General features: G+C 36.1%; 1 pseudogene; it reads left to right on the top strand.

The window, feature by feature from the left end:
* Positions 1–13,973, top strand: part of LOC101551803 (E3 ubiquitin-protein ligase RNF181-like) — a 37,192-nt pseudogene extending 23,219 nt beyond the window's left edge.
* Positions 13,974–15,567: the final 1,594 nt, after the last annotated feature.

The following is a 15,567-nucleotide window of genomic DNA, read 5'->3' as shown; positions in this document are numbered from 1 at the left end:
AGAATTAGGTATATCAACAATAAAATAAACGTCCAGTATTGGGGGTGTGATGAGAAACCTACATTCATTGATGGGAGAACTTCGTCTGACTGAGTCTCTTTGAAAAGTAGTAAGTAAATATCTCAGAAGAACAAAAATAGAACTCTTATAATGCTTCAGCAATACCACATCTTACCATCTACCCCCATGTTCATTGCAGCTTTTAGTACAATAGCCAGGGTAAAGAAACAAACAAGAGGTCCAATTACAAATTACTGAATCAAGAATTTGCGGTGTATATATACATAATGGATGATGCAGCTGTAACAAAAGATGAAATCATGCAGTTTGATGCAATATCTATGTAATTGGTAGGTATCATGTTAAGTGAAAGTCAGAAGGTGAAGGTCAAACACTAAATCATCTTATTTACCTTTGGAATATGGAAAGTCATAAAAGAGAATTCAGTACTGAACAATAGCAAAACTTGAGCACTGGAATATAAAACTCCCCTTAGGGAGAGAGAATGAGGGAAATAAGAGCAGAACTGAATAGGCAAAGGAACAAAACAATGGTAGGAGGTCATGTGTACTTTTGTGATCTTGGTGCAGTAATTTTGCATTTAATTCTTTGTAACTACCTAAACTGTAGTGAAAAGCTTTTGTTTTTGTTTTTTATAATTTAACACATCTGGGTTCTGCAGCCTGAGAATCTGCAGCCCTAACAAACTTCGAGTGATATTGATGTTTGATAGTGAGAGAATCAAGGTTTGAAACCAGTGAATTTGGCTTTGAGTAACATTGGGGCCTTATTTAAATGAATTATACTTGTGGAAATTCCATGAAGGTTTTTTAGGTAATTTGTTGTCCACTTTGGAAATACTTTGGAAACTGAAGAATTAATTGTATAGATCTTTGATATCACATTGAGAAATAGAAGGAAATGTTGCATTCTTGCTTAGTATAAAAGTTTTCTATAGAATGAAATAAAGTACATACATATTATTGAGTTAACACCACTTTTGCCTTTTGTTTATATTCACTGTGCACTTAAATTTCTCCTTTTTTCCATCAATCAACTATTTTAACCAAGTGTCTGAGGTGACTTTCAAGCTCTGAATTTCAGAATCCATAAAACCCTCTCACTAGAAATGCATTAACCACAAGGAAATTTTATGAAAGATTTTGTCAGCAACTGTGTCCAATTTAATTTTATGAAATGGGATAGTCACTAATTTTTTTTAATTTATGTGAATATTTTTAGGGGAGAAAGAGAGGCATAGTATAGAAAAAGTCTGCCTGGATTAGAAATCTAACCTCTTCTGCTTTGTAACTCTGATGTTTAGGATAAAACAACAACCTGAATTTCCTCATTTGCACACTGTGAATATTATGGCCTACATCACTTTTTTTTTATTTTGGTGAAGATTAAACTAGCTAATGATTGTAACAGTACTAAGAGCTTAGAACTGCATCAGTTTTCTATCTTTTATCATATTTCTTTTTACAATTAAAATATTTCAAGATGCTAGAAACTGGTAATTAGAACATCGTTCACTCACTTTTTTTTTTCTCAATTGAGTATACATTGTAACATTGACTGACTTGAGAGAATTAGTTCTTATCTTTGGCCAATTATAAGTTGCAGCTGAAGTTTCTGCTCAAACATTAGACACAAGCTAGTACTCACAGTAGGGGAGAATAGTTAGCAAAATTTCCAATTAGGGTTTTGTTTATACTTCCACTGGGAGGGATGATTTGTTAGCTTGAAGGAGGCCTTTGGTGTTGATTACAGGTGTCAGCACATCCAAGTTTTGGCTGTGCTAAAATACCTGCTGTGAAACACAAGACTCATGAAATCAAGACTAATTGTTTTAATTAAAGCATATTTTCATTTACAAATGTACTGTATGCTTTAGCTCAGGTTGATTAATTTATATGAAATCAAACCTTAAAAATTACAGTTTTAACGTGAACATTTTAACCAAATTCAATGAATTTCTTTGCTACTTTCTTAGCTTATGCAAATATATGTGCTTTCACAAATGCTCAGAATATTTTAAGTCATAGAATTTAAGAATAAACAAATCATATTTAACATAAAATATTGCCAAAGTTGGTCAGAATGGAATTGATGCCACTATATGATTCTTTCACTTCTAGTCTTTATTCTATGATGCAAATGTTATGAGCAATAGGCAGTAATGTAGATGGCATAATTTAAGTAGATTGTAATACTTTTGGATTTGTGACTTTCATTAAATCTCCTAAAATTCACTATAGAAAGATAAATGTCCCTAATAATTATATTAGAAACTTCTAAAAAACATATTTTTATAATATCATAACAAGAATAAGAAATTTACTGATTGAGATTTTTCGTAACTGACACCTTAGTTATTTAACTCAAACTAACCAACTTATTGAAATATTATAGGCTACATGGCAATGATACAAGTTATTGGTTACTGTGAATGCTTCATGAAATTAATAAAAACAGAAAACATTAGGTAAATTAAAAATGTATCAAAAAGATGTGCCAAATTAATGTTTCTTTTCTTCTTTTAACTTTGTATCTGCCTGTTTTAGTAGCTTTAACTTTGGTATCTTAGTTCAGGATATAATAAAATAAACAACCTAGAATTGTCTTCCCTGTCAAAGTTAATTTGAATCGAAGGAGTGTATTTACCTTTTCTTGGAGCTTGTGTGATTCAAGGTTAGTCTATTTTGGAAAGACTGAGTGAAGCAGACCTAATCCTTTTCTGAAGCTCATTAATTGGAAGCAGGACCACAGTGCAATAGCTTTCTCTAAGCTGAAGGGACAGATTAAGAATTTAAATGAGGTAAAAACTTCAAAACAAGATTCTCCTAGTGGCTTCTTCTGTTTATACAGTTACACTCTAAATATAAAGCTGATACCATCCGTGTTAAATTTCACTAGTTAATTGATAAGCTAGAGAAGAGAATTACCATGACACTCTGGGTAGTCTTGTCAGTCACTCCTGGAGGGCTCATAAATAATGTATGATGATTTCCACTTTATTGTGGAAACTTTTCCTTCTGAGTCATTGGTTGAGTGTCTGGACGGACAGATATATAAATAAATGGGTTTCCGATTCCATTTAACTGCTCCTCACTATTACTCTTAGATCTTGGAAAATTTTCAATGCTACTAAAACATCTCCAAGTGAATGACAATACACTGACATTTTGCACTCCTCTACAAAGATCTGGAACATATAACATTCCTCATAGTTGTGCAATTGACCACAATGTCATAATCTTGCACTATTTCATCCATCTCCGCAATGAAAACCAAATTGCAGATTAAAGTGCATTGAATAAAAGCATTCTTGCGCTAGTATTTTAAGCCTTATCTGGAGTTTTAAGTCTATACTTAATGATTTATAATTTTTTAATCAATTTTAGTCAGCCAATCAGTATTTCAAATACGGATAGGTTAGTTACAAAATTTAAATTACCGAGATTCAGCAGTATATGGGAATATTTTTAGGGTGGGGAGGATCAAAAGAATATTTTCAATGCAAAACACTGTCTACACCTATATTTGGTATTCCGGATAGTGAAAAAAGTTAAATCTGTTCAAGAACCACTCAGAGGTAAATGTGACAGTAGGCGTATAGTCCTTGAGTTATGATACCTGGAATGTGGTACTGATCTGGTACAAGCTATAAGGTACATGAGAAAGTAATTGTGCTATATTTGAGCTTCTAGCTTCTTAATGTAAATTGGGGGTGATTAAGGGTTGGAGTGATAGCACAATGGTAGGGCGTTTGCCTTGCATGAAGCTGACCTGGGTTCAATTTCTTTGCCCCTCTCGGAGAGCCTGGCAAGCTACCGAGAGTATTTTGCCCGCACGGTACAGCCTGACAAGCTACCCGTGGCATATTAATATGCCAAAAACAGTAACAACAAGTGTCAAAATTGAGATGTTACTGGTGCCCACTCGAGCAAACCTATGAGCAATGGGATGACAGTGACAGTGATTCCCTTTCTATCCTTATTCTAATGAGATCATGATGTTTGATTAACCTAGGCATAAAAGGGATGAAACAAATCCTGTAGATCTGAGAAGTCTGCCTGCTACTTGTTTACATTTTCTCCCAGACTTCTCAAGGGCTATCTGCACATCTGTTTCTAAATTCACCTTTCTCTATCATCTTCTGTCTCTTTCACTAGTTCATAATCTTACTTCTACAATTGCATGCATTATATTGCTTGACTATGGAACATATATGTGCTTTTTCTTTCAGGGGGTGGAGGGCGGGTGGCTGTGTGGGCCAAAATGTTTCAGTTGATATTCAAAGGAATTCATGGACTAAAAAGACAAGACATTCCTATTCTATAGTTTGTCCTATTTCACCTATTTTACTTAGTGACTATAAAATCCAATCTTTTCCTAGTGTTTTAAGTATTTTTTGGAAGATTTCCAAATCAACAAAGGGATTTAAATATGCATAAAAGAACTATTGCTATAAAATAAAGAATGAACTCAGGCTACATCTTTATAACTTCATAAATATGAAAATTTCAGAAATAATTTAAGCTTTAATGTACTGTGTAAGCTGTTAAATAGTGAGTATGTGTAGGATAACATAGCCACAAGGAGCTTAGATTTATCCCGGTCACACCCATCAAGGTGCTCCCGCGTCTCTGGGAGTCTCTGGGAGCACCTTAATGGATGTGACTGGGATAAACCTAAGTTCCTTGTGGCTATGTTATCTTACAAGTGTGCATTTAAATATTTTTGAGAAAAAACTGTGTGAAAGCTGAGAGACAGAAAGAGATGGCAGATAGAAAGAAATTTCTCGCGCTATCTGAAAATAACTTTTATAAATCCTTTCATAAACCAAAATGGCTTAAAGCATAGCAAAATTACATTAATTCTTATGGAAAGTTTTCTGAACATTCCCCTTCCAAAGAATAAAAACCAAATCAAGCAACGATCTATAAAACCCAAAATACAGTAAAAGTAGGATTATTATAATAATCAGCCTGTAAAAAATAAAAATAAAGTTGGCACAGTGAAGTTCAACTTAATATCAGGAAGATGGAGCAAACACTGGGAGACTAAGAGATGAGGTCTTGGAGACTAGTATGCTGGGAGGTACAGAAGACAGGGTTGTAGGAGAGAGAAAAAGGCCTTTTATGAAAACATCGTTGCTGTCAGTTCAAAGGGCAGGTTGTCCACTGTTTTGTGCCTGACTAGATATCAAAGGTCAAGACTCATCCTCTGCTATGGATGATGTGAAAGACTGAAAAATATACAGTCTGCACCCAGCTCAGAGCATAAGGGTGAAACTCCCTCCTGAATCCTGAAGGATATTTTCACTCTTTAACTTTTGTCATACAAGAATCCTTGTCAAATTTCTTTCTGTCAATCAAAACAGGCATTAACTTAGACTTTCATAAGTGTATAGTAACCTATAGCGATAGCACAGCCAATAGTACACGGCCTTGTACACGGCCAACCCAAGTTCAGTTTCTCTGTCCATCTCAGAGAGCCCGGCAAGCTACTGAGAGTAACATGCCCACAAGGCAGAGCCTGGCAAGCTACCCGTGGTGTATTCGATATGCCAAAAACAGCAACAATAAGTCTCACAATGGAGATGGTACAGGTGCCCTTTCGAGCAAATCGATGAATAACAGGATGACAGTGACAGTGACAGAGAACCTAATGTCAAATTTGGGGAAGCAAAAGATATATGCATATGTGATAATTATGCTCTAATGTCAGCGGACAATTGAGCGAAAATCCAGTTAGTCACAAGGTAATCTTAGAAATGTAAAAAGATAGAAGAAATTTTAGATGCAAAAGTACAGAGTTGGGTGCTTGCCATACAGTGCTGACTTGGGTTTTATCCCCTACTCTACATATGGTCCCCTGAGTCCCATCAGAAGAGATTTCCTGTTGAACCAAAAATAATCCCTGAGCACTGCTGAGTGTGGCCCAATAAACAGGAACAACAATAAAAAATATTGCAAATGCAAAGATCTTTGAGATGAATGAGTTTCATATGAACCTTTATATATTTTAGAAGCAGTGATTAAAATAGCAATAACAAAAACACAAAAATCACAATCAGTTACAAATAGCTAAATGAACTTTCTCATGATGGCAAGCACATAAGATATAGTTAATGAAATTATTTCTTTGCTCTTTAAAAGTACAACTCTTTAGGAAAGAGCTCACATCTAATTATTTTAAAGAAAGAAAGAGTGAGAGAGAAAGAAAGAAAGAAAGAAAGAAAGAAAGAAAGAAAGAAAGAAAGAAAGAAAGAAAGAAAGAAGGAAGGAAGGAAGGAAGGAAGGAAGGAAGGAAGGAAGGAAGGAAGGAAGGAAGGAAGGAAGGAAGGAAGGAAGGAAGGAAGGGAAGGAAGGAAGGAAGAAAGAAGGAAAGAAAGAAAGAGAGAAAGAGAAAGAAAGAGTGAGAGAGAAAGAAAGAAAGAAAGAAAGAGAGAGAGAGAGAGAGAAAGAAAGAAAGAAAGAAAGAAAGAAAGAAAGAAAGAAAGAAAGAAAGAAAGAAAGAAAGAAAGAAAGAAAGAAAGAAAGAAAGAAAGAAAGAAAGAAAGAAAGAAAGAAAGAAAGAAAGAAAGAAAGAAAGAAAGAAAGAAAGAAAGAAAAAGAAAGGGAGGGAGGGAGGAAAGGAGGGAAGGAAGGAAGGAAGGAAGGAAGGAAGGAAGGAAGGAAGGAAGGAAGGAAGGAAGGAAGGAAGGAAGGAAGGAAGGAAGGAAGGAAGGAAGGAAGGAAGGAAGGAAGGGAGGAAGGAAGAAAAGAAGAGACTTTGGGGAAGAAGAGATGAACAGAACTTTGTCAAAGAAGAAATACAAATGATCAAAAGGCACATGAAAAACTACCCTTTAACACTAATTATCAGGGAGATACAAATCAGAACAATATTAGCAGTAATGAGATTTCATCACACTCCACAGATACTGGCACATGTCAAGAACAAAAAGTGCTGGCGTGGACAGGGAGAGAAAGGGACTCTCATTCACTACTAGTGGGAGTGCTGATCGTTCCACCCATTCTGGAAAACAATAAGAACATTACTCAGAAAACTAGAATTTGAGATTTTATTTGACCCAGCAATACCACTTCTGAAAATATATGCTAGTGGCTAAAAAACACAATGCAGAAAAGCCATCTACATTCCTATGTTCATTGCAGCACTACTCACAATAGCCAAGTGAAACAATTCAAGTGTCTGAGGACAGTCAGAGGGAGAGGGGCAAAGAGAATAATTACACCTATATATGATAGTTATATATATATATATATGTGTGTGTGTGTGTGTGTGTGTGTGTGTGTGTGTGTGTGTTTAAAACCCCAACCTAGTATGTGAATATTACCCAAAGACAGTAGAAACGAGGGCCAGGAGGACTGGCCCATTAGAGGAAGTTTGCCCCAAAGCGGGAAGCAGAGCGCAGTTAGAACAGAGAATGGATCGCTATGACAATGATGGCTAGAAATAATCACTCTGGACAAATGCTGAGTGCTGAAAGGAGGTAAACTGATATACAAGACACCCTTCAGTAGCAGAATTGCAAACCACAGTACATTAAATAAAACAAGAGAGAGGAGTTGGGGTGGAGCAGAATGGGGTCTGCCATAGAGACAGGCTGCTGGCACTGGATTGGGAGGAGACAGGAGGAAAACTGGGGCCATGTGGTGATGGGAAATGTTCACTGATGAAGGGCTGGGTATTGGAGCATTATTTGACTGAAACTGAGTCATGAACACCTTTGCAACTGTATATCTGACAGTATTTCAACTTAATAAAAGTTTGCCCAACTGAACTCATGAAAACTTCTATCTTCTTTAGAAGGTCAGTTTATCTTTTAAACTACCACCATCAGTACATTCCTCAACTATTTTTGTAAGAGTTTGCCTGAATATTTGTTGATCTGCAACAATATCCTAATTTTACAATCCAAAGCACTGCTGTTCATCACAGATATATGAGTTGACGCAGGAATTACATAGTGATCTTGATAGAATTATGAATATGATTTACAAAGTTACTGTTATTCAGTAACTTTGCCTGCCACCTCAATATAAACAGTTTTTAAAAATTATGCATTTAATTAACAGGAGAAAATAAAAGAAAACTTCTAATAAAATTGAATAGTGTCTGACTTTATAGTGTTCAAATAGTAACTGTCAGTTATTGAAAATGGAAAAAAGTGTGTAAATAAATTTGTGCAGTTGCGTTTTGTGTTATCTACCTTGAAAATTGCTTGCACAATAATTTTATCATGATTTTGAATATTTTTCTACTTTACAAAGATTTTTTTTTTTGGTTTTTGAGTCACACCCGGCGATGCACAGGGGTTACTCCTGGCTCATGCACTCAGGAATTACTCCTGGCGGTGCTCGGGGCCCATATGGGATGCTGGGAATCGAACCCAGGTCAGCCTCGTGCAAGGCAAACACCGTACCCGCTGTGCTATTGCTCCAGCCCCTACTTTACAAAGATTTTTAAAAATAAAATTGACATAGAAGAAACTGTACCCTTTAAAATATGCAATAGCATATATTTTGACATATCTTATATCCTGAAATCATTATCAAAATCAAGATAGTGGATATATCCATCACTCTCAGAAGTGCCCTCTCTCATTTTTGTAATCATCCTGTCCTCTCCTCATTCCTTTATTCTCTTAGGGAATTCAACTGCTATTAAACATTTTAAAATAACAACATTTTCGGAAAGATAGAAAGTTGTTTCTGGACAGTTCATGACCTATGATAACATAGTTGACAAGGAAATGAAGCAGATTTTTTAAATTATTTTGCATAATTAAGGGGCCAGACATCTTAAGGTTAGAGACAGACATCTCAGGTCTATGCTTCTGAAAATAAAACACAAAACAAAGCCCTTAACAATAGGCTGATGGAAAAGAGATTTTGTGCAACACTTGGGAGGCTAGTCAAAGAATGTGAGAAGGGTCTAAGTGTGTGTTTTGGTTTTCAATACAGAAAAATCCCATATGACATTTTTCAGAGAAATATAAAACACCGCTTTGTCTCACTCCCTCCCATCTCATAAAGACTTATTTCCCATCACACAGGACCAGACTCTTTACTCTTTCAAAATCCTCTGGGAAGGAAAGCACTCTTAAAGCCTTAGCACCCATTTATTCTCTTAGGGAATTCAACTGCTATTAAATTTTTTTTAATAAGGGAATATCCAAAAAACTCAAAACTCCTAGCACAAAACTTTGGAAACATTTCCAGAGAGTTTTTATTAGATTAAATATGTCTTACCATCCAGCGCCAAATTCTCTTCTGTGACTTCATTAAGTAGGAATAATTATTCTTGCAGTATATTTGAGAGTTCCATAGGGCAAAAGCCACAGCATATGGTTTTGACTCTGATCAGTCTCCATAACAGTACAAAATAAAAAGTTTAAGTTAAAGCAGTGTATGGTATACATTTATAAGTAATATTACTGCCTGGGGTATACAAAATTCTATAATTTATGTCTAAAAATTGTAGAAAGGCCCTTTCCACAAATTTCATTTTTCCATAGTTATGAGCAGTAATTTCACACTATAATGAAATGGCTACATGAATGTGTTTCTAAATCCATCTTAACATGTCCTATATAGTAGAACAAGCTGAAATATTTCAATTGTTTATTTACAAGCATTATGAAAAATGTCATGAACATAATCCTATAAGTGCATCCCATATATTAAATAAGATATGTTGCCCTAAAAAGATAATTACTAACTTGTTTTGATAGAGAAAATAATAATAATCACATTGTCATTTTTATATAAAAATCTAAATAAGCGTTCAGATATTAATTGCAGTTATCTGTTTATGAGTATATATGTGTACATAAATATACATTTTTGATGTGTGGGACACACTGTCAGTGCAGACTTAATTCTGGCTCTGGTCTTAGGTATCCCTCCTGGGAGTGATCAGGGAAACATGTGGTACTGGGATCAAACCCTGATAGGCCATATGAAAGGCTAATATCCTACATGCTATACTACCTCTGGCCCCCGTGAAGATATTTACTCAGCAAATACTTACTTAATTTCTATATTGTGCAAGATATGGTTACTATTAGAAAGACCCAGCCTCTGACTTCGCAATGCTTAATGTCCATGCTATTTTATCTTTATTGAACTTGTTTGTATTAATGTTTTTCAGTAACTCTCTGCTCTGAAATTCCTCAAAATTGGCACTAACTACAATAATCAAAATTTTCTTCATACATGAAAAAAATGTCCTTTGGGGGACACTGTCAGCTCCAATTAAGAATTACTGTTCTAGGGTGGAATATCCCCACACACAACCTCAAAGGTATGATCATCTAATCTTTGATAAAGGTGCAAGAGATGTGAAGTGGAGCAAGGAAAGTCTCTTTAACAAATGGTGCTGGCACAACTGGACAACCACATGCAAAAAAATGGGCTTAGAACTCGATCTGTCACCATGCACAAAAGTCAGATCAAAATGGATTAAAGACCTCAACATCAGACCACAAACCATAAGGTACATTGAAGACAAGGTAGGCAAAACCCTCCAGGATATTGAAGATAAAGGTATCTTCAAAGATGACACGGAACTAAGCAATCTAGTAAAAACAGAGATCAACAAATGGGACTACATTAAACTAAAAAGCTTCTGCACAGCAAAAGAAACAGCGACCAGAATACAAAGACTATCTACAGAATGGGAAAGGATATTTACACAATACCCATCAGATAAGGGGTTGATATCAAGGGTATATAAAGCACTGGTTGAACTCTACAAGAAGAAAACATCCAACCCCATCGAAAAATGGGGCGAAGAAATGAACAGAAACTTTACCAAGGAAGAGATACGAATGGCCAAAAGACACATGAAAAAGTGCTCTACATCACTAATCATCAGAGAGATGCAGATCAAAACAACTTTGAGATACCACCTCACACCACAGAGGCTAGCACACATCCAAAAGAACAAAAGCAACCGCTGTTGGAGAGGATGTGGGGAGAAAGGGACCCTTCTACACTGCTGGTGGGAATGCCGGCTAGTTCAGCCCTTTTGGAAAACAGTATGGACAATTCTCAAAAAACTTGAGGTTGAGCTCCCATTTGACCCAGCAATACCGCTGCTGGGAATATATCCCAGAAAAGCCAAAAAGTATAGTCGAAGTGACATCTGCACTTATATGTTCATCGCAGCACTGTTTACAATAGCCAGAATCTGGAAAAAACCCGAGTGCCCTAGAACAGATGATTGGTTGAAGAAACTCTGGTACATATATACAATGGAATACTATGCAGCTGTTAGAAAAAATGAGGTCATGACGTTTGCATATAAGTGGTTCTACATGGAAAGTATCATGCTAAGTGAAATGAGTCAGAAAGAGAGAGACAGACATAGAAAGATTGCACTCATCTGTGGAATATAGAATAATAGACTATAAGACGAACACCCAAGAATAGTAGAAATAAGTACCAGGAGGTTGTCACCATGGCTTGGAGGCTGTTCTCTCATCCTGGGCAACTCAGAGAAGGGAACAGCAAGTAAAATGTGGTTGTTGGTCATGTGGGGGAAAGATGATGCGGGCCAAATATAGACTAGAGACTGAACGCAATGGCCACTCAACACCTTTATTGCAAACCACAACACCTAATCAGAGAGAAAGAACAAAAGGGAATACCCTGCCATAGTGGCAGTGTGGGGTGGGGGGAGACGGGACTGGGAAGGGGGGGTGGGATGTTGGGTTTACTGGTGGTGGAGAATGGGCACTGGTGAAGGGATGGGTTATCAAACTTTGTAAGGGAGAAACATGAGCACAAAAATGTATAAATCTGTAACTGTACCCTCACGTTGACTCACTAATTAAAAATAAACTATAATAAAAAAAAAAAAAAAAAAAAAAAAAAAAAAGAATTACTGTTCTATTCAAATGAAAAGAGAGCTGTGCCTTGTCCTCTAGATAATATGCTGTTTGTATAAAATACATAACTCAGCTTTAATTTGTTTACTAATAATGCCCAGTTATATGTAAAAATGAATATATGTTTGTTTTTGTTGCTTATGTTGATATATTTAATATGTTAATGTTGCTTAATGCCATGCAATTTGAAGCTATAAGATCAAAATAATCATATGGAAGCTGATATCCTTTTTTCTGAAATTTATTAATCTTTATTGAAATATAATGTTTCAAATCATTTTTTCAAAACACGTTATTACATTTGATTTCATTTCTAAAATCTAGTAGTCGTTCAGTGGTAAATGAAAGATTTTATTTAATATCTATAGATGTGTAAAGCAAAGCTCTATTCTGAAACATAAAACTTTTTCTATTTAATTTAAGTGAATCAAAACAGAGTGATTCACTGTATAAAATAAAAATTTGTCATTCTTATATAATAATGAAAACTCATTTTGCCTAGATTTAAACTCAGGTTTACACTGGTTTAAAAACAATAGTTTCTAGAGAGGGTATAGTATATTATCTTTAATCATTAGATTTTATTCAAACAGGCATTTATGAAAACTGAATTCAGATAATCTAACTGAATATGAATAGCAGCATAATATTCCACTGGCAGACATGAAAACTTAAAGTAAAATTAAGAAAATACAAACTATATTGTGTAATTTGAAATAATTTTTAGTTTTGCTTCCACTATTTAAAGTACCTTTAAAATCATAGTATAGATCTACTTTTGTTAGATAGCTGGAATATGCAATTTTTCATTTTATGTTAAACTTTCTAAAATGGTTATACTCTTAAATTCTTCTGTTTAAAACTAAATATATTTTGAAACTGGGAATTGTTTGTTAATTTTCCTGTTATGTGCTAATACAAAATCAAAGTTAACTTTTTTGTTCTGTTTTTTTGGGTCACACCTGTTGATGCACAGGGGTTACTCCTGGCTCTGCACTCAGGAATTACTCCTGGCGGTGCTCAGTGGACCATATGGAATGCTGGGAATTGAACCCGGGTCAGTCGCGTGCAAGGCAAATACCCTGCCCTCTGTGCTATCGCTCCAGCCCTTAAAGTTAACGTTTTTGCCAACATTTCCATTTTATAAGTGAACTGGATCACAAACCTTTTCCCCTTGTTTCTCTCATGAAAATCAATCTTAAGTTATTCATTTAAAATCAGTATTTATTTACCTAAATGGAGTAGGGCTATAATCAGAATCCATCTGTTCAAGGAAAAACCTGTAAGAGATTCCTGAAATAGCAAAACAGGAATCCACAATAATTTTTTAATAACCCTTATTGTGGAAAGTGTATCCAAGTGATTATTCATTTAAAAAAATGCATGTTATTCTTGCTTTATGCTGTGTTTTGTGTGGTCATGAGAGTGATGAGAGAGAAAAACTAGAAAACAGTCTGTCATCTAATTCATTCTAATACTTTTATTTTTTTCTAAAGTAAGGAGATGATCTCCAGGGCTGTGTCAGGCAGCCGGCGGCCGTGTCGTCTTATTCTGATGAGCACGACTGCGAGCCGGTGGGGCGCGAGCAGGACACCGGAAGCCACAGGCTGCTGGAGCTCGCTCGCTGGCTGTTCAATAGGATGGACTTGAAAGACTGGGGCTTCGTAGTCGTAGATTGGGATCCCCAGCTACCCCCAACCTGCTGCCAAGACCGTGGTTGAGAATCTGCCCAGGACAGTCATCAGGGCTTACCAGGCTGAGCTCAGGGGCCCTGTGTGTCTTTTGGAATTTGAGGAGGAGGAGGAGACGGCCGTTGAGATGCCATGCCAGCATCTCTTCCATTCCAGCTGCATTCTGCCCTGGCTCACCAAGACAAATTCCTGCCCCAGGTGCCGCCATGAGCTGCCCACGGATGATGGTACTTATGAGGAGCACAGACGAGACAAGGCTCGAAAGGAGCAGCAGAAGCATATTACCTAAAATGGCTACTATGGTTCTGATTCTTTCCTAATATATGTTTGTTTTAATGTTTGAGAATCTCCATGGCGCCATGTATGCCTGAGGCAGCCGGGGCTGGGCAGTGGTCCACTACATCATCATCTTGCACCTCTGATCCTCTTTAAAGATTTTTTTACAAGAAAGGAAGAAAGGAAGAAAGAAAGGAAGAAAGAAAGAAAGAAAGAAAGAAAGAAAGAAAGAAAGAAAGAAAGAAAGAAAGAAAGAAAGAAAGAAAGAAAGAAAGAAAGAAAGAAAGAGAGAGAGAGAGAGAGAGAGAGAGAGAGAGAGAGGAGGGAGGGAGGGAGGGAGGGAGGGAGGGAGGGAGGGAGGGAGGGAGGGAGGAAGGAAGGGAGGGAGGAAGGAAGGGAAAGAAAGAAAGAGATGATGATGACTAAGGAAGGTTTATGACAGAATTATGTCTTAAAGTAGAATATAAAGCTATATTCTAAAGAGGTTTGGAATTAGAAAAAAGCACTAACCACAAGAAAATTTTATTTAAGCATGTAGCATTCACTGCATATATCAACAGAAATACAAAAATAAGTATTCACCACTTATTATTGTTATCCACCACAAAAAAATCATCACTCTGTGTTCATTATCTCCATGGTCACTTGAAATGAAGTCATGATATTTATATCCATACTCTACTGCATGTTTTCTGAGAGTAAAATGTTAGGACTTCTCTGTGGTTGAAACAACTTTTACCTATCAATATCCCTTCTATATTTTTATTATACAAGGACATTATCTTTGATGGCAGAGTGTATCAAATCCTTGTCATATGGAAAGGGAGGAAGGAAGGAAGGAAGAAGGAAGGAAGGAAGGAAGGAAGGAAGGAAGGAAGGAAGGAAGGAAGGAAGGAAGGAAGGAAGAAGGAAGGAAGGAAGGAAGGAAGGAAGGAAGGAAGGAAGGAAGGAAGGAAGGAAGGAAGGAAGGAAGGAAGGAAGGAAGGAAGAAGAATACTCTAATGAAAGGATGCTTAGTTTAGGGAAACATAAAAGAAAAGTGAGAAAACCTGTGTTCAAATCTAGATTTCACCATTTTCTGTTGGTGATCTTACTGGCTCCTTTGAATTATTAATTTATTATTTGTGAGAATAATATATTTTTCTTGATTGGTTAGAATAAATTAAATAAAAATCAATTATTGTTATAGCTATGATGTTCACATATTATTAGAATGGACAGTTTACTATTGAAAATGTCCACAAATGTTACTGTCATAATGGTGGAAGATTTTATGATGGAGACAGGACTTATAGAATATTAGAAAATTGAAAGAAAAGTGCATTTCAGAATCAAGGCCTAGACAGTATTCACAGTCACACAAAATTAAGTTTTTAGGTGAGACACTTATCACAATTCCATTATATACACAAATTCCTCCTCTATCTCAGATTGTCTTGTGTTGTCCATACTACAATGATTAGAAATCTACCTCATTTTTTCCACTCTAGAATCTATTTTCTACAGTGTAGATAAGGGGGCTCATTCAAAAAAATCAAAACATATTAGTCCTCTCTTTAAAATATGTTTAATACACTTCCAGCTTAGCTAGTGAAAATTCATCCTCCTTGCCCTAGTAGGTGAAGCAACACATGCTATGGCCCTGTATTTCTCTTTGATCTGTTTCACACCTCTTTTGAGCACCCCATT

The sequence above is a fragment of the Sorex araneus genome, chromosome 10 (genome assembly GCF_027595985.1).
Source record: "Sorex araneus isolate mSorAra2 chromosome 10, mSorAra2.pri, whole genome shotgun sequence".
NCBI classification, from domain to species: domain Eukaryota; kingdom Metazoa; phylum Chordata; class Mammalia; order Eulipotyphla; family Soricidae; genus Sorex; species Sorex araneus.
Note: the sequence above shows the minus strand (reverse complement) of the source record. Positions and strands in the feature narration are given on the sequence as shown.